General features: G+C 34.0%; 1 protein-coding gene across 5 annotated transcripts in view; it reads left to right on the top strand.

The window, feature by feature from the left end:
• Nucleotides 1-715: 715 nt before the first annotated feature.
• PIK3C2G (phosphatidylinositol-4-phosphate 3-kinase catalytic subunit type 2 gamma) overlaps nucleotides 716-19,250 on the top strand; it is a 347,688-nt gene continuing 329,153 nt past the window's right edge. For 3 of the 5 annotated variants that reach the window (XM_019834592.3, XM_045061452.1, XM_045061453.1), the window contains exon 1: nucleotides 1,728-1,982. The gene's annotated coding sequence lies outside the window, so the exon portion shown is untranslated. Of the gene's footprint in view, nucleotides 778-1,722; nucleotides 1,983-19,250 lie in introns of those variants that run through there. The other 2 variants (XM_006933551.4, XM_045061454.1) reach the window with 2 other exon arrangements.

Raw genomic sequence — 19,250 nt, forward strand, 5'->3', positions numbered from 1 at the left:
AACCTAGTTCCTGGATCCAATTAGATAATTTTATGGGTTGCCACAAAATTTCCACACTCATCGCTCATTTTCAACAGTAGCATACAGAAACAATAACAACAAACTACCCACATGTATTTTCTTGTTAACCTTTTAAATATTCCTTTTAGTTCTGTTTCTTTGAAGTATGATTAGATAATAAGAAATACTTTAAAAATTGAAATTTACTATGGTCTTAAAGTTGAGAAAACAAAACTGACATTTTCCTAAACCTGAGAAAAGAAAACACATCAAATCTTAATGAAATAAGGAAAATAACTTGATAGTCAAACTCACAGAATGGCTAAAGTAGCATTTTCAAGGGTTCACTTCTGCTCCCGCGAATTGAAATCACTTGTTCCCTGTCCCCACCCACTCCCACATTCAAATGCATGATAATATGAGGGAAAAAAATGGAGAAATATGCTCGCCTTACCCACTTTTTTCAAAAATATATTTTTGTTTCCATATTGTTGCTAAGTATCGCTTGGCACAAATTCTGTTTAGCACAGAGAAGCTAATTCATTGTTGTGTGCTTAAATCCTGTATTCATTATGTAAACTCCTTCTTTCCATATAGCCCTCCAGGGTTTGATGAAAAATAGATTCCCAAACAAGCCAAACCTGCCAAACAGGAATAAAAGCTTTCAGAGGAAGCATAATGTTCCCTTGAAATAGAAGTGTTTTAGCTTGTATGAGCATATTTCACTCTTGCAAAGAAATGAGATCATGTTTCATTTCAGGAAGATGTATGCTTCAGGTAAGACACGGAAACAAATAAACCTCCTGTACTTAACCAAATACATAGAAGAATATTTGAATTCAAATGTACTGCTGAGGCAAAGCAGCTCCTTAATCGTATCGTGAAACTTAAACGGTAGAGTTTAAGATCTGAGTAAGTTTGTAAATACTCTCCAGAAGATAAATACTTCCTGAAGAACTGATTGTGCCTTGATTATCCCTTCTCTCCCTCCCTCGTTACTTCTCTCCCTCTTTTCTCTCTGTCTCTTTGGCTGACCCTACAGATTGCCTTGATATCATATCCCTTTGTCATTTCCTCACTGCTCACTTTTATGTCCGTCAGAGTCTTGAGCCAATTTCAGTCACGTCTGCTGGTGGACCTTTCCTTTGTGCACATTTTCTTCAGTATCTTGCTGCTAGTGCCAGTAGTCTGTAAGGCTGCATGCTGATGATGACTCCAAAAGGAAATTCTTATTAAATGAAGGGTAGATATTCTTAACATATGGGTTTCAAACTGACTGGAGTTCCTTTTGGAGAAAAGCAGCTGTTTCCTTTCTGTTCTGTCACTCCATGCTGGGCTCCTGCCCTGTCCTGTCTGCCTGCCTCTGTACTGACAGCTCACTGAAGGCCGGCATGAACCCATATGTGTCCCAATTGCCCCCCCACTTTCGAGCCTGGCAAACAAATAGATTTCTGGCACTTACGATTAAAGACAGAAGTGATACGCCCCACTTTAAAAAAGTAATTATAAAATGTAACTTGCATATGGTGCACAGCTTTTAAAATGCATTGTCTAATTTAACACTGTATATCAGGTAACAGATTCAGAGAGAGCTTAAAGAACAGATGTCATTTACGTTATGAAGAACGTCACCTATGTCATTATTAACGTCATTAAGAGCTTGGATTTGAATCAAGTTTTTCTTATTCCAACTTAAGACTCTTTCCATAACATGCTACTCATGCTCTACCCATCTACTTGCCACTTGCTCCGCGGAGAAAGCAAGTCTGTGAATTGAGCATAAGGAAATAGTAACCGTGTCTGAGCTGGCAAAAAGATAGCTTCGTCCAGTGTCTATGGAAAGGATCACGTTATGTAGATGAGTTACCTGATTCACTGAATGAACAAGCTAATACGTTGCCAGTGTCAACCTCCAGGCCATGATTTCACTTTTTTTTGTCTCCGAGCTGGGATCATTTTCACCGTGAGGAAGCCCTCTTCAAGTAAGCAAACAGTGCAATAGAATTCTCTTGGAGTTTAGAAACAAAAAGTAGTTTCATTTCCTGTCTAGAAATATATTGCATTGGATGTCTAACTAAATTATTAACTTTTTCCCAAATTTATTATCTGATTAAAGGATACACAGATAATCATAGCAAAAATGAATCCTTATAATTATTTAGGCATAAATCTGTTTTAATTGTTATCAGCTCTTGGCAGTAGTCCTTTTATGACACAACTTGTCCACTTTTAAGTTATCAGTTATGATTTATTTTTCTGTTGGATGGAATATTTTCAAGAATTATTTTCTGCTACAAAATAAGGGTGATGTATATCTTTGAACTCTTAATTTACACAAAATGTTTTTTTCTCAGAACTTTATTTTGTATTTCTAAATATTTTCCATTTTTTTGTGATTTTTTTCCTCTTGAGTTACATAGAAATGTTTTTAAGTTAAAACTTATGAATTATTTTGTAAATTATCTTTTTATTGATAGTTAAGTATATACTGGGGTCAGAAGGAATAGTATGTGTAATGCTGACTTGGAATTATGTTAAAATTCACAGAATATATGGTCAATTTCCATAAGCTATACTTGTCCTTGAAAAGAATATGTAATTTTCATTAATTGAATGCAATAGTCTACATATGCTCATTACATAAAGCTTATTTTTTCAAATCGTCTACATGTTTAATGATATTTTATCTAATTGATCTATAAATCATGTCAGATTTCAATGAAATCATTTAATTATGAAGGTGGATTTGTCATGTTCTCTTATAGCACTATAATGTGTAATGGTATGAATTTGCAATGAATTATTTTTAGTACATACATATCTCACATACCGACAAGGTGAAGTGAATCTTTTATTTCTATAAAGTGCTCCTTTTCTCCTCCAGATAAGTTTTTTTGCAGGTAGGCCTGTTTGGGTTCTTTTCAACATAACTACACTAGTTCTGTTGTTATTATTGTTACTATTTGCCTGGAATATCTTTTCCTGTCCTTTTAATTTTAAGCAATCCTTATACTTGCGTATCTAGTATGTCTGATTGGCTTTTTTTCTTTTTTAACACAAAGTAACAATCTATAGATTTTATGTAATATATTCAGACCATTTACATTTATGTGCTTCTGATACATTTTCATTTCTACCATTTTAAAGAACACTTATATTTGTACAATTTTCTATATTTTCCTGAAACCACTGGACCTTCTTCCAAACTGATCAAGGGTTGTTGCAATTGCTTTCATTTCCTTCCCTCTTTCTGCTGTAGAAAGATACACCCTCTATTATCTTACTGGTTACATCTAAAAATTTAACATGCATTTCTGAAAAATCTAAAGTTGTCTATATCTATACTTCCTCCTGGACAATACAAATATCTTTCAAAATTTGGATCACCCAGCCCCAAATACTAGGCTTGTGGTCTAGTATTTAATTATATCTAGTCTATTTTGATCTCTAAATTAGCAATTATTATTGTTTATACAGCCAATGTTAGAGAATTACCCACATATTTACTACAACCTTACTCGTTATTTCCTTATGAGAACAGGTTTTCATTTTGTTCTACTTCTTAAAAAACAGTTTTGCTGAATTATTGGCTTATGTTCCTTGTCTGATTTTTTTCATGATCATGTTGGCTCCCTCTTTTGTTTGGATATTTTTGCTTAGGTCTCATGCTGATTACTTTCTTATAGCTGTGCATCTCTGAATAGCAGTGATTCTTTCTGAGACAGCTCATTCTTGAAAGATTGTATATGAAGGAAACCAGGAAAATTAGCTATGTGAGCAGACCACCTCTATTCAGATCTGTTGTTCCAGAACATTTTCTTATCAACACCCTACCTTTTAGGTAAACACTGAGATAGAAAGATGTCTACTTAGCTCATAGTGAAGGCTGGAATATACGGTCAGATGGACCATGACAAGGTATTTGTCTTTAGCTAATTGAAATCAGTGTCACCATTTTTTTTTCTCCTCTACCTTTTGAAACTAATAGCCTGTTCTCTAAAAGCATGCATGGGATGTCTGCACGCTTGCTCACTCAGTAACCCTTTTCTTCAATTATTTGGAGAATTCTTTCTCACAGTCTTCATAATGATGTTTTTCTCCCACATACTGAAATTATTCTATAAGCATTAGATTGGTTACTTATTCATTATGTGTGTGTGTGTGTGTGTGTGTGTGTGTGTGTGTGTGCACGTGCATGTGTCTATATGTTTGCATGTACACATGCATGGCTATATATTCAATCTTTAAGAAGAAAATGTTAATCTAGAGAAATTAATGATATGTGTTTTCTTTTGATCTGTACTCTGATCTATTAGGCTCTGGCTGAATCCCCTCAGATGTGCCCTATTTTCTAGTTTGCAATGAGCTTTTAATTTATCCAAGTCTAAGGAACTAAAAATAATTCCATACACCCATACCTAGTTTCAGATTATCTGAATACATTATTACACACATATACGAGCGTGCACACATGCACACACACACACACACACACGCTCAAACACATACATCCTCAGCAAAACCTGCTGTCAGGAGGTTTTTAATCTTTGTTTCAAACTTACAGTGATTTTGTGTAAGAACACTGTACCCTCTTTGATGTAATTCACCATGATTAGCCACCCCCTACTACTACTACTTTATAGCTCATTATTTTCACTTGGTTGGAGTCTCAAAATTGAAGAAGGAAAGAAACCCTCTTTTTGTAACATGCATATAGCATTCAAAATTACTTTCCCATATTATTCTCAGGATTTTCAGCACCATAAAAAGAAGACCATAGTCTTGTCTCCACTCAAGGTCATCTCTCCAGTGTCCTCTCCAGTGACTGACAGAATAGGGGTTCAATATACCCACACTTTCATTTTATGAATAAGAAGACAAACACCAATTGCCTCAAAGAGCAGAACTCACACAACAGGAAATTTTTTTTCTGATCTCTGAGACAGAGAACAGGGTGGAGGCCTTCCCTATACCTTTCAAACTTCTTACCATAGTTTTCCTTTTACTCAGTGTTCACATATTTGCCCTTTTTGTTGGTAAAGCATTCCACTTTAGTAAACTGTCATGTCAATATTTGTGTTAATTTTCATTAATTTGTATCAATTTCTAATTACTTTGCCAACCAAATATCTTTGCTATTTGAAATCATTTTTAAATCTCTACTTGAGAGTTACCAAATAGTTTTCTATTGTTAACTATAACAAATGAGTAATACATATACTATCCCTTAAAATCATAAAACCATAAGTAGTGTCCAAAATAAAAATCAAGCCTAGAAATAGTCCTGATATATAAAGGTACAGTACTTGGCTTGCTAATCTTTATACAATGCAATACCAAGTAATTATTTTTTCACTTCATGCTTTATGTTACTGCCAATCAATTTCTTAAAACATTAGTTTTCCAAAAAACTATAGCAAAATCATTACCAAGAGCGGGTTGTTGAGTTGATATCTTAAAATATAATAATCCTTTTTTCTAATTGTAAAAGTTGATTCCAACTCTTCCACTTCCTAGCTGTATAAGCTCTTAAAGATGCTTATATGCTTCATGCCTCAATTTCCTCTAAAATGAAGAAACTGATAATGCCTAGTCAAAAGACCATCATAAGGCTATCATAAGTTTTGTATGAGGAATAAATAAGTTAAAAACAAAGCACTTAGAATAATGCTTTGCACATTCTAAATTAGCACTCAATAAATGTTTGAAATTACTAAAATTATTAAATTATGTCTTTTTATTCCTAATCAGTACTTAGCAGAATACATTCTGATGGACAATCTTCTAGAAAATATTAATGAGTGTGGCTTAGGTCTCTGGGCTTTCATCCTCCTGTCAACAGAATATAGAGTTAGGCTCATGGTCCAGTCTTCACCCTCTGCTTACCACTGACCCCTGCGATTAACCCAAAAGACGTGCATTTGATCCAAGGTAGATCAACTAGATTCCTGCTCTTAATTTTTAAACTGACATCATTTGCTATGCAGAAAAACATGTTTCCCCAAGTCTCTACCCATATTCCCCTCCTGGAGAAAAAAGTCCATTTTTCTGTAGAAAATATAGAAACCAATGTATTTAGAGAGAAAGAACTTCAAGAGAGAAAGAGAGGCTTAGTTGTGACAGTTGTTCATGCTCTTAGTTCACATCATATTCCCTTTTGCATTTTCTGCCACTTGTGACCAAGAGTCCTAACCAAAACAAAAGTGTTCTCAAAAGAGTATCCTGAATAAGCCACTTTTAAAGTACTACTAACTGTAGTCCTTTCTTGACATTTTACAAAGCATAGTAAAATCTCTATGTATTTTTACATTAAAGCAAACCAACAAAAATATGCTTACCTTAGTGTAACTCAGCATCTCTCAAACAATTTGGACATTTTTTCTGACAACTTCCATAACAAATGACAAACTTGTGCTTCATAGTGGTTTAGGAAACACTGATACAGTATTTTCATGATTCCACCTTTTAGATCTTTATTCCCTATAGAACTTACTTCATAATTGTAATCCATATTTAATGGTGTTTAGATTTTTTATCCAGGTGATTAACTAAGTGTGCCTGCCCAGATACATCTATTAAGCAACCTACTATTTCCTTCATGTCTAACTTAACCTAAAAATTGATATATGCTATGGTTGATTCATACATTTTCTTTTTAGTTTCTTTGACACATATGTCTATAACTAATCAGTTGGTATATTGTTTTAATTATTATGTCTTTAAAATGTGTATTATTTGGAGCGCCTGGGTGGCTCAGTCGGTTAAGCATCTGACTTTGGTTCAGGTCATGATCTCACAGTTTGTGGGTTTGAGCCCTGCGTCTGGCTCTGTGCTGACAGTTCAGAGCCTGGAGCCAGCTTCAGATTTTGTGTCTCCCTCTCTTTGCCCCTCCCCTACTCATGCTCTGTCCCTCTCTCTCAAAAATAAATAAACATTAATTTTTTTTAAAAGTAAACATAAAAAAATAAAATGTGTATCATTTTTCATATGCAAGTCCCTACTAATATTTTTTCCATCATTTTCTTTACCAAAAGTGACTTAGAATCGGCTCATTAATTTCCCAAATAAGGGGATTAAATAAAATGTATGAATTCTTCAAAAATATATTTAAATTTTTAAATTTTGTATCTTCTCATCTGGAAATAGTGTGTCTCCACGTTTTTAAGGACTTAACACATTCTTCACACATAAGCATACCATTACGAATAATAATAATCTCCTCTTTTCTAGTGGTTATACATTCATTTATCTTATTGTTTGGCTATATTTCTAAAATAATTTGCCAGAAGAAATAGTTATCCTATTCTTGATTTGAAGGAGAAAGTTCATAGCATTTCTTCATTAAATAAACTTTGGTTGTTAGCATGTGCAAATTATCTTTTATCTGTTTAATTATGTTTTTTCATTTATAGTTACCATTTAAAAAATGAATGGTTAAAAACAGCAAATCCAAAATTAATTTCTGCTATGATTTATTCATGTACTATTTGTTCAATGATTCATCTTGATCAGATTATGAAAGAAAAATTATAAAATATAATTATAAAATTTAATATTAATAAATTGAGTTGGATATAAAATCCCAGAAGTGTCCATTAATTCACTTTTTAAGAAGTACATATGCATATACACACACACACACTTTTTTTATACATAAATGCCCACATTTATTATAATTTCTTTAGAATTGCAATAAAATGTTCTTGATACTTTTTGTCCTATATTGATTTCTGGTACTAGACACCAATATTTACTATCTTGTCTAATTTTGTGTTTTGTGTGTTTGTGTGTGTGTGAGAATAGAGTGTATGTTTGAGTAACATACTTGGAAACACTTTTAACTTTGCTTTGATGTTTTTTATGTTTTTGTTGCAGAAATTACACAATTGAGGATATATTTTTTGAATGATGATTTTTAATCCAACTAGATGCTTATATTTACTGTCATTAGAAATGCAATTGATCCTGTCTCATTCTGTCTTCTGTTCTTAACATGTAACTTTTAATTTCCTATTTCCCTGATGATTATATTGTAAATGTCACCCAATTTTGACTCTTCCAGTGTTCTGGAAATTATACATGCCATTTGTCTTCAACTAATAAGTCTCTATAATACATAACAATTATATATATTTATTAAAAAGTATATATGAACTTATTATTTTAATCATCAGTGAAAAGGAAACAGCATTATTTAATCTTCTTTCCTCTTGTAAAACAGAAAATTTAGCACACCTTTCAGTTTCAGATGAAATAGTCTATGATTTTTCATCTAGCTTATTAATACCAAATAATTTTTTAAATTATCATATTTAAAATTATGTTTGCAATAATTACTAAGACTTAATCCATATTAACCAATTTTCTTAATGTTTATTTAATTTTGAGAGAGAGAGCTAGCGGGAGAGGGGCAGAGCAGGGGCAGGGGAGGGACAAGGAATCTGAAATAGGCTGAGCTGTCAGCACAGAGCCCGACGCGGGACTCAAACTCATGAAGTGAGATCGTGACCTGAGCTGAACTCAGAGGCCTGAGTGAGCCACTTGGGCACCCCATGAATAATGTTTTTAATGTGAGACTAAACTTTTAGTTTCTTACATTTCAATAGATCATTAAGCTCTTTTTTAATTAACATCTCCCTTTCATACAATTTCTTCTACATTTTTATGATGCATTTTATTGCTATATTATTTTGTATGTTATTTTCACATTGTATTTAATCAAACACATGGTTCCTTCATTTTATAAAAAATAGCTTAAGTTTTTTTTAATGTTTATTTTTTTTTTTGGAAGGAGAGAGAGACAGCGTATGAGCAGGGGAAGGGCAAAGAGAGAGGGAGACACAGAATCCTAAGCAGGCTCCAGGCTCTGAGCTGTCAGCACAGAGCCCTATGCAGGGCTCAAACTCAGGAACCGCAAGATTATGACCTGAGCTGAAGTAATATTCTTAACCAACTAAGCCATCCAGGTGCCCCAAACTTAAGTTTTCATACAATTTACTTAGGTATACTATAGCATATATTTTTCAAAAGTAATTTTTCCTTTTGTGTCTTGATTGCTACACATTTTATTTCTTACAAAATATTTTCACATCTTGATTTTTTTCTTAATTACTCACCTTTTAGGAATGAAGGTTTTCTCCACTGATTACTCATAAATAATATCTTTAGCTTTTTCTATTTCCCCCTTTTTTTTATCTGGTTGCTGTTAGAACACGTTTGTTAAGTTTTCAGCTAGAGGAACAGTAAATGCGAACACAGTTACTGGTCACTAATAGCCAATTTCACTAAATTCTGGACTTCATCTATCTTGTTTTGTTTTCTGGTTGACCACTTTGAGAAGGTAAACATGTTTCTAGGTAATTCTAATCAATATACAGTCCTTCTGCCAAAAAATATCTACTTTTGCACTTTCTCATGGGACTCTCATCTCTTTTTCCCAGATGTAGTAAACTAAATGCTTAGCCATTGTAGCCTCTGGATATTTGCATTAATGCAAATTTTAGTTTTAGAAAACATGCAAAAAGGGGTATGGTAGAACAGCCCTGGTACAGATATCCCCTTTTGGGTTGTAAGGAGAGCTGATCAGAACCTCGAACTGAGTCAGGCAGTAGCAGAGAAATGAGTCATCTCCTTACCTTTTTTTAAACTGGCAGATTTATTCTCCTTCAGGTAACAAAGCAAGTGTCAGCCATTTTTTCCCTTCTATTTCAGTTTGATCTACTTTGACTTCCACATGTTGAAAATTGGGGTGATCAAATGAATGGTTGTCAGTCCTTTTTGCTGGTACTGTCAAACTGCAAATAGATAGGTTTTTTTTAATTTTTTAATATTAATTTTTAAAATCACATACTACCAGCCAGACACCATTCTAAAAAAAGTAACTGGACTGATCTTAAAAACCCCAATTTATTTTATTATTATTATTCTGAGATTAGGGAACTGAACTCATTTACTAAACTCACAGTCTGTCAACCAACTTTTATTGCTATAATTTATAAGCTTCTCAGGATGTTTTAAAATGTTCTGATTTTGCCTTACTGTTTATTTTTTTTTCATTTAACCTTTATATACTGTTCAATAACAAAAAACTCAACCAAGTAAATTTTAAAGATCTAATTGGCTTTATCAAACAATTCATAAATCAGGCAGCACCCCGTGTAGCAAACTGAGGGGCGCTTTGGGGAGTTGTACAAAATGGACAGTTTTTATACAAGGAGGATGGGGCAAGAAAATTATTAGCAAAATAAAATAATTGTTTCAAGCAAAGCTGCTTCCCCTGGGGGAAAGGCTAGGGTTGTTATGCAGATTACCTAGTCTTCCTTTTAGGGTGGGAAGGAATGGAGAGGGTTTTAAGCATTGGTGTTGATGGAAAAATTCCTGGCTGACCAGTTAAGACCGCATTTCTGGGAGAGACTGAAATTGCAATTATATTAGGTATGAAGCCCTGGCTTGGAAACTAGGTCAAAGTGACATCATTTTGGGCCTGTTTTCTTTTTAACAATATTAATTCACTTAACTCTTATACTATGTTGATTTTTAAATGCATTCTTATTGTTGTAGCTCCTATGCAGTAAATAATATTATGTATGCCTTTCAGATGTATGTTTTAAATGGAACACACATATTTTAAAGAAATGCCTTGTGGTGTAGGAGTTGATACAATAAGCATGTCCTTAGAAGCATTACAATTACCACTATGATTACATTGTAATGGTTTTACCTACACTTGTCTTTTTAGAAATTTCTAGGCTCTCTCTCTAAATCATATTCAAATCAAATTTATCATAGCAAAAACTCTCTCAAAGATTCAGTTGAAGTTATATTTCTTGAGAACTTATATCTTGCACTAATGGTAAAATATCACTAAGTAGATATTTCTTCAAACCCATAATATTTTGAACATTTAATTCACCTAGAAGTCTGACTGTATTTGGTGAAAAACATGGACACGTTTCTAGCTACTAGAACAGGAATGGATACCATATGGCATGCGTGTCTCCACTCTCCTCTTCTGCATAAGGGCAGACCTTGGTAACAGGGCATTATCACTCCCTGAGCTTTGCTCACCCACACAATTCTTCTCAAACCATGTCCTGGAAAGCTACTAGCATGTAATGAGATTTCATTTGTGAGATAAAACTATTTACCACGTTAGTTTCAGATCCACATTAGAGTTCCCCCAAAGAAGAAACTGTTTTTGATTTCCTTATAACAAATATTTACAGAAAGGATAAACTTTTGCATGTTTGGAAAATTTGGCTAAGCTATATTAGCATGTAGCAATGAAGCTTAAACTAGATGGAAATAAATATGACAATAAATAAATAAGTAAATAAATATTTTATAGTGGTTTTTTTGATGTTTTAGTTACATATTTTGAGAGAGAGAGCATGCAAAGAGAGAGTAAGGGAGGGGCAGAGAGGGAGGGAGATAATCCCAAGCAGGCTCCATGCTTAGGGGGGAGTCCAAAGTGGGGGACTCGATCCCATGACCAAGAGATCTTGACCTGAGCAAAAATCAAGAGTTGGGCATTTAACAACTAAGACACCCAGGTGCCCCAATATATTTAAATTTATTTTAAAAATGCCTAAACACAGGGACACCTGGGTGGCTCAGTTGGTTAAGCATCCAACTCTTGGTTTCGGCTCAGGTCGTGATCTCATGGTTGGTGGGTTTGAGCCCCACATTGGGCTCTGTGCTGATGGCACGGAGCCTGCTTGGGATTCTGTCTCCCTCTCTCTCTGCCCCTCCCCTGCTCACTCTCTCTATCTCTCTCTCAAAAATAAATAAATAAACATTAAAAAAATTTAAAAATGTCTAGACACAGATTTTTAAAAAGTCAAACAGATAAAAATTTATATATTGGAGGATAGGGTAGAAAAGCAATTTACTTTAGCTTCATAGAACTATGTTTAGCCCCTAGAATTTTCCCAAGGACTATTATTGTTTTCCAAGAAAATATTTAAGGGTTAAGTTCCTGTGTCAGATAAAATAAAGTAATCCAAATGATTGTGGATCAGGATACTATGAAATTTAGCCTAGTTATGTAACTGTTCATGGTTTTATTCTATAGACAGTTTGAAATAACAGAGAACAATCTATTGTGGGTACTTTATAATGAAAATATATAATGTTTCACAAATATAAATCCTTTTAAAGAATAGTCTCATATTCTTTTATTTTTTTAAGTTTATTTATTTTGAGAAAGACAGAGATAGTGCTAGTGGGGGAGGAGCAAAGGGGAGAGAGACAGAATCCCAAGCAGGCTTCACACTGACAGTGCAGAGCCTGATGCAGGGATCCAATGCACCAACTGTGAGATCATGACCTCATGGCCAAAACCAAGAGTCAGACGTTTAAACGACTGAGCCACCCAGGCACCCCAGAATAGTCTCATAGTATAAAAATATAACTTTGATGTGCCTGAAATTGTTTACTATAAACATACTAATATATTGTAATTTAAACAGTACTAAGGTATTTAAATTAAACAGCGAATTTTAAGAGCTAGATCAGAATTAACTAGTGTTTTGTTTTCCATGCCCCCTCAATATAAGAAGAATGACGGAAATTCCAAGTTGTAAAATATAGGGAGAGGCACTATTTTCCAGATGAGATTTAATCTATACAAGATGGGTTGTTGAATTCTTTAGCCTTCCTTCACTTCCTTTTCCTAAAGGGAAACTTGGTTCTCCCCAACGACCTGCTCCTTTGAAGCCCTCCTCTGGAAACTGTTCATTCTCTCACACCCCACATACCAAAGAACAGGAGGCAAGGTTAACATTCACCAGACAGCCACTGCCTTACAGGTCATTCATTTCTAATGCTTTATACTTAAACAACAGTTCATACTTCAATTCTACTCTTCAGAACCCTGTGACATCTTGTTCTACTGCCTATGTCCCTCCTACTTACTGACATCCACTGACTTTGTTCCTCCACATCTATTAAGGACTTTTGCTCCTAGTGCACCTGGTTGAGTGTCTGCATTTCACATTCTAACTCCAGGCCTCCCAGAGAACTTGAAAACCATTTCATTATGAATGTTCTAAATAAGATGATTTATTTCTCTTAATAATAAAACAGTCATGTTTTGTTTTTGTTTTGTTTTTTCGGGTCTCACGGCAACAGAATAAGGAACCACATTTCCCAGCCTTCCTTGCAGTTATTTATTCAGGCAAAAGGATGTGAGAAGAAACATGTGCCACTACCCAATGAGGTTCTTAGCAGGGAGCCACTTGCCTTTCACTTCTTTCCCTCTTTGTAGTACCAGAAGTGGACACAGTGAGGTGATAGTGGCTTATGGTTTTCTCCCTACTTCTCAGACTACTTTGTACTTCTACTTTTGGGGTCCATTAATTAAATACGGGTTGTCTCCCACATCAGGATACCATTTTCAGATTGATTACATCTCTTCTTAAATAATTAAATCCTCCTTAAGAAAGGCTCGTGGTTTCAAATGCAAAAATTACCTCCTGAATTAAAGAACTATATGCACAAATATTCACTCAAAATCTTAGGTTAGATTTTATATAAATCCTCAAGTTCTACATACCTTTTTTTGATGTTGTTTTAATTTTTTTAATATTTATTTATTTTTGAGAGAGAGACAGATTGCGAGCCAGGGAGGGACAGAGAGATGGAGACACAGAATCCAAAACAGGTTCCAGGCTCGGAGCTGTCAGCACAGAGCCCAAATGGGGACTCAAACTCACGAACCATGAGATCATGACCTGAGCTGAAGTCAGATGCCTAACTCACTGAGCCACCCAGGTGTTCCACAAGTTCCACATATCTAAAAATTCAAGCTACCTATTTCTTTTTTAAAATGTATGGTATCAGCAATGATATAAAGCAAACATACAACTCAATGTGCTATTATAAGTTGAATAATCCTCTAACCACCCTCCATGTCAAGAGACACAACTTTCCTGCCACCCATAAAGCCTTCCATGCACCTCCCCATCACAATATCCTTCCTCTCCCCACAAATAAACACTCTTCTGCTATCACATTATATTCTTCTATATAGTCTCATCATCCAAATGTATATACATAAAGTATATAGTGTATACTTTATATAGTATATATGTATAAAGTATATACATAAAGTATATATAGTATTGTTTTGCCTTTTTTTCTTTGGAAGAGGTGGGTGGGTCTATTTTTACAGTTTTTTGTTATTGTTGTTGTTGTTAATGTATTTCATCTGCATTCCTTTTTTTCTTGTAATTTATTTGTTGAAGAAACTAGTTTGTTTTTCCTATATCAATTTCTATCCTGTGTTTAGTTTAATTTGTTCCTCTGTCTTCTGTGTTTCTTGAGCACTAGTGATTGGATACAAAAGTTTGACCAGATAGATTATGGTTAAGTTATTTGCAAAACTTCTTTATGGTAGTTTTGGATTCTATATCAGAGTACAAAATGCCTGGCTGCTTTCTTTTGTGATGTTAGCATCCACTGATGCTTGACGCCCAGATTTAATAATTCATGACTTATTGTAAACCATTGATAACACAATTTTATCATTCATTCTTTATTTATTAATTGCAATACTTCTACAAGGAGAAATTTTTCTCATCTATTACTTATTCAGTCTTATTTCATATAAAAAAAGACAAAACAAATGGTTTAACGGTGTATTCTATTAACCCTATGTTGTACAAAGGCAATTAATTAGTTGTGTGTGTATGTGTGTCATTATGAATGTATGCATTTAAACACGTTTTGTATGTTTTCATCCATTTCAGTTATTGCACTTATTGGCCAATGGGAGCCTTTTCAAGTTGGCCTTCACTTCCTATTGGTACACCCTTGTATTCTCTGATATCTTCCTTACTAACTACAATAATAGGATCTCTTACACTCATCTTATATATTCTCTAAATCAGAAATCAGCTGGTCCTCCAAGTAGCCCTACTGGAGGGTAGTATTTCAGTATCACAATCTGGATGTTAGGGATGCTCACTGATATTGAGATGGACATTTTTTTCTAGGCCTTTCCAAGGAAGAAAGCTGTAGATACATAGACAGATTAAAGAGACAGACAGACAGACAAAAGAGAGAGAAAGATTAAAAAAACAAAAACAAAAAACAAAACTTCATGAGTTCATTCTGATGCCTTCAGTTCTGATTCTATCTCAAGGGCACTGGGGATGCTAGAATTACTCATTTGTGGATCCAGCATTACATACTTTTCATTCTCTTATTTACTCTTAAGATACACTCAGAGGAATTGAATGAATTACTGCTTCAACTGCTTTATCATGTTTCAGACTAAAATTTTAACAATACTTAGGAATCAAAACATGCTTGAAACCAGGTCTCAATGACTTGCAAGAAAGTATCTCTGATGTACTGAACAATAGAAACAAAAACATACACAATATATAAGTCTTAAATATGTTATTCATGAATTTTACTTCTGTTTTTTCTAAGGCAAAATAAGCTTAACAGTATTCTACATAAAATTCCCCCAAATAAAATGAGGCCTGTGTCTATTAAAGTAATTCTCACATGGTATAGTATTATAAACTTGTATTATAAATTTAGACACAATTTACCTACTTGAGGGTAAGAGCTGTGTTTGATCATTTTTGTATTCTAAGTGTTTTGTACAGTGCCTAAGACAAAATATACTTAAAAAACAGGTACTGAACAGTTAATTCTTCAAAGAGTAAATAGGCTGATCTTTGAAAAACACAGGTTTGAACTACATGGGTCTACTTATACACAGATTCTTTTAAAAATAAATACATTGGAAAAAATTTTGGAAATTTGTGACAATTTGGAAAAAATCACAGTTGAGCTGCATAGCCTAGGAATGATGAAAAAATAAGAAAAAATTAGGCATCTTATGAATGCATAAAATATATGTAGATATAGGTATTTTTTATTATTTACTACCATAATATATTCACAAATCCATTATAAAAAGTCAAAATTTATCAAAATTTACACACACACGCTTACAAACCACACATGGCTCTATTCAGTTGAGAGAAATGTAAACAAATGTAAAGATACAATATTAAATCATAAAATTAACTATACTACACACAGTATTACTATAATAATTTCATAGCCACTTCCTCTTGTTATAGTGATGAGCTCAAGTGTTGCAAATATCCACTTAAAATACCATGTGATGCTAATCATTTCCACGTGAATAATTGGTCTCTCCAGTAAACTGCATATTGCAGTAAAAAGTGATCTTTTGAGATTCTCACATATTTTTCATTGTGGTTAGTATAATATCATAAGCCTTGAATAACACCATGGGGCCCATACAAAGTGTCACCAGTGATGCTGGAATTTCTCCCAAGATGCAGAGAACAGTCATGACATTACAAGAAAAAATTGAATTGCTTGATATGTATTATAGATGGAGGTCTACAGCTACAGGTGCCCACCATTTTGAAATGAATGAATCCAATATATGGACTACTGGAAAAAAAAAAAAAAGAATGAAAGAAAGAAACTTTGTGAATCCATGACTGAAGCTACACCAGCAGACACAAAAACTTGGCACTTTTTGTGAAATATTTTTTTATCTCATATTCAAAGTGCAGCTTTTATGTGGCAGCAGGATTGCTAAAAGGCAGGCATACTTATATACCTTACATAGGCAATATATATTGCTATGTCTAATATGACTCAAGACAAAGCAAAGTCATCATATGACAACTTAAGGCAAAAGAAAGGTGGAGGACCTAAAGGTGGAGAATTAAATGCCAGCAAAGGATGGTTTGATAATTTTAGAAATACGTTTGTCTTTAAAAAAATGTCAAGATAACGGGAGAAGCAGCTTCTGCTGATCAAGAAGGAGCAGCTCCCAGATGGCATTAAGAAAATCACTGAGGAGAAAATATATCTGCTTGGGAAGGTTTTTAATGTAGTTGAAAGTGTCCTATCCGGGAGAAGAAAAATATGAATTTTTCACGTTATCTTTTATTTTTGATGTCTAGTGTTAATAACATGTATAACATCTATAGTGTGTTGTATTACACAAGACAATATTGATGTAGGTTCTGACAGATGATTCATTTTTTAAACAAAGGACTTAAACTTTTTGTGTAATAAGTACAGTACAGTACTGAAAATATATTTTCTCTTCCTTATTATTTTCTTGGTAACATTTGCCTATCTCTAGCTTGCTTTTTTAAGAATACAGTTATAATACATGTAACATACAAAATATATGTTAATCTACCATTTATGTTATTGGTAAGGCTTCTAACCAATAGTAGGAGGAGTCAGCATCCCTAACCTTTGCATTGTTCAAGGGTCATCTGTAGATGTATGAATAAATGAGTTCATTTATTCAAGTCAGTATCTCCCCAAAACAAGAATAAATAAATAACAGCTTCAAATTTTTTGTATACAAGAAGCTTTAGGCAGTCTAATGAGAAGTGAGGCTTCTATAGGATTATACATGTATAAGAAAATGTCAATTATTCATGTAAAAAGGCACCTAATAGAGACTTTTGGAAAGTAATGTTTTCCCCAAGCACCTCTTGTCTCCACTTAGGTGAAAATACTATCATAGCTCATGATAATAATAAGATGTTTACCTTGTCATCACCCAATTCCAAACTAGACATAATGTAAATTATATATATATATACATATGTATATATATATATACGTGTATATATATATACATATGTATATATATATATGTATATATATATATAATTCATTGTGGTCTTATTTGTATTTATACAGCAAAGTGAGCATAGGAAGTTCCAGTTTATGTCTAGCTAAAATATGGGCATCTCTGTGTCTGCATGATAAAGAAAGATGGTAATTTCAGATCATACTTACAGCCAAGAGTTTTTTTTTCAGGAACCAGGTTAGCTCCGTAGCTCTGCAGAGTTTCCCTCCACCTTACTGAAAATACAGATGGTTTGGCTTGATTAGACTTTAACATGTCTTATGTTGCCACAATCTTGATCTTCCATGACATTTATATACACCTTAAAAACTGGTACATTTTCAATGGCTACAACTTGCTCTCTGAAATAAAGATCATTTTCTTCAACCTCGTAATTTAATTCCCCTACCGTTCTCATGTCTCCTGTATAGATATATTCATTCAGTAGTGTAGAGAAGTTTTTGAATCAAGAGCAGACACTTTCGGACATTTTCTTTGTTCTTCGGTAAGATAAATATTTTTGTTCCCATTGTTGCGGTTTTGTAACCCCAAGACTGGGCTTATTTGGATGATATCTGTACCTTTGTAGATTTAGTAAATGGAAACAGCTGACAGGGGCAGCCTTTTCTCTGATAGGTGCCTAAGTTCTGTTGGCACTTTTTCCTTGAGGCCAAATGAGTAACTAACCCTCAATGAAAACTGATTTCTGAAAATTTTAACTGAATGGAACGTTATATGCAATTGCAGTAAACTAAGTTTTCATGATTGACATCTTTTAAATATCCTGTTTAAATTCAGCTGAATGTGCCAACGAAGACTAGAGGACTATTTTTGTGCTGTCTGCTATACTTCCGGTTTCTGATTTTCCAATCAATTAGGAAGCAGCTTCCAACTTGCACATTGTATTGATTTTACATTGTTACTGTAACAAATTATTACAAACTTAGTGACTTAAAGCAAGGCAAATTTGTCATACAATTCTGTAGGTCAGAAATACAATAGTCTCATTGTGTAGAAGTCTATGTGTCAGAAGGGCTGTGTTCCTTTCTGGAGGCTTTTTTAGGGGAAAATCTGTTTCCTTTTGCTTTCTAGCTTCTTTCTACAGGCTCTTTGAGGGGCACCGAGGTGGCTCCGTTGGTTAAGCATCTGACTCTTGGTTTTGGCTCAGATCATGATCTCACGGTCCACGGGATCAAGTCCCCCATTAGGCTCTGCACTGACAGCCCAGAGCCTGCTTGGGATGCTCCTTCTCCCTCTCTTTCTGCACTCCTACTTGCACACACTCTCTCTCTCTGTTTCTCTCCCTCTCTCTCAAAATAAATAAACATTATGGGTATTGAAGAGGGCATCTTTTGAGATGAGCACTGGGTGTTCTATGGAAACCAATTTGACAATAAATTTCATAAATAAATAAATAAATAAATAAATAAATAAATAAATAAATAAATAAATATTGAAAAAATTCAAATTCCTTAACTCTGGCCCCTTTTTCTGTCTTCAAAACCAGCAAAAGAAGGTTGAGTTCTTCTCAAATCGCATCACTCTGACCTTTTATGCCCCCTCTTCCCCTTTTAAAGATCCTTGTGATTATGTT

This window comes from Felis catus, chromosome B4 (genome assembly GCF_018350175.1).
Source record: "Felis catus isolate Fca126 chromosome B4, F.catus_Fca126_mat1.0, whole genome shotgun sequence".
Lineage (NCBI taxonomy): Eukaryota > Metazoa > Chordata > Mammalia > Carnivora > Felidae > Felis > Felis catus.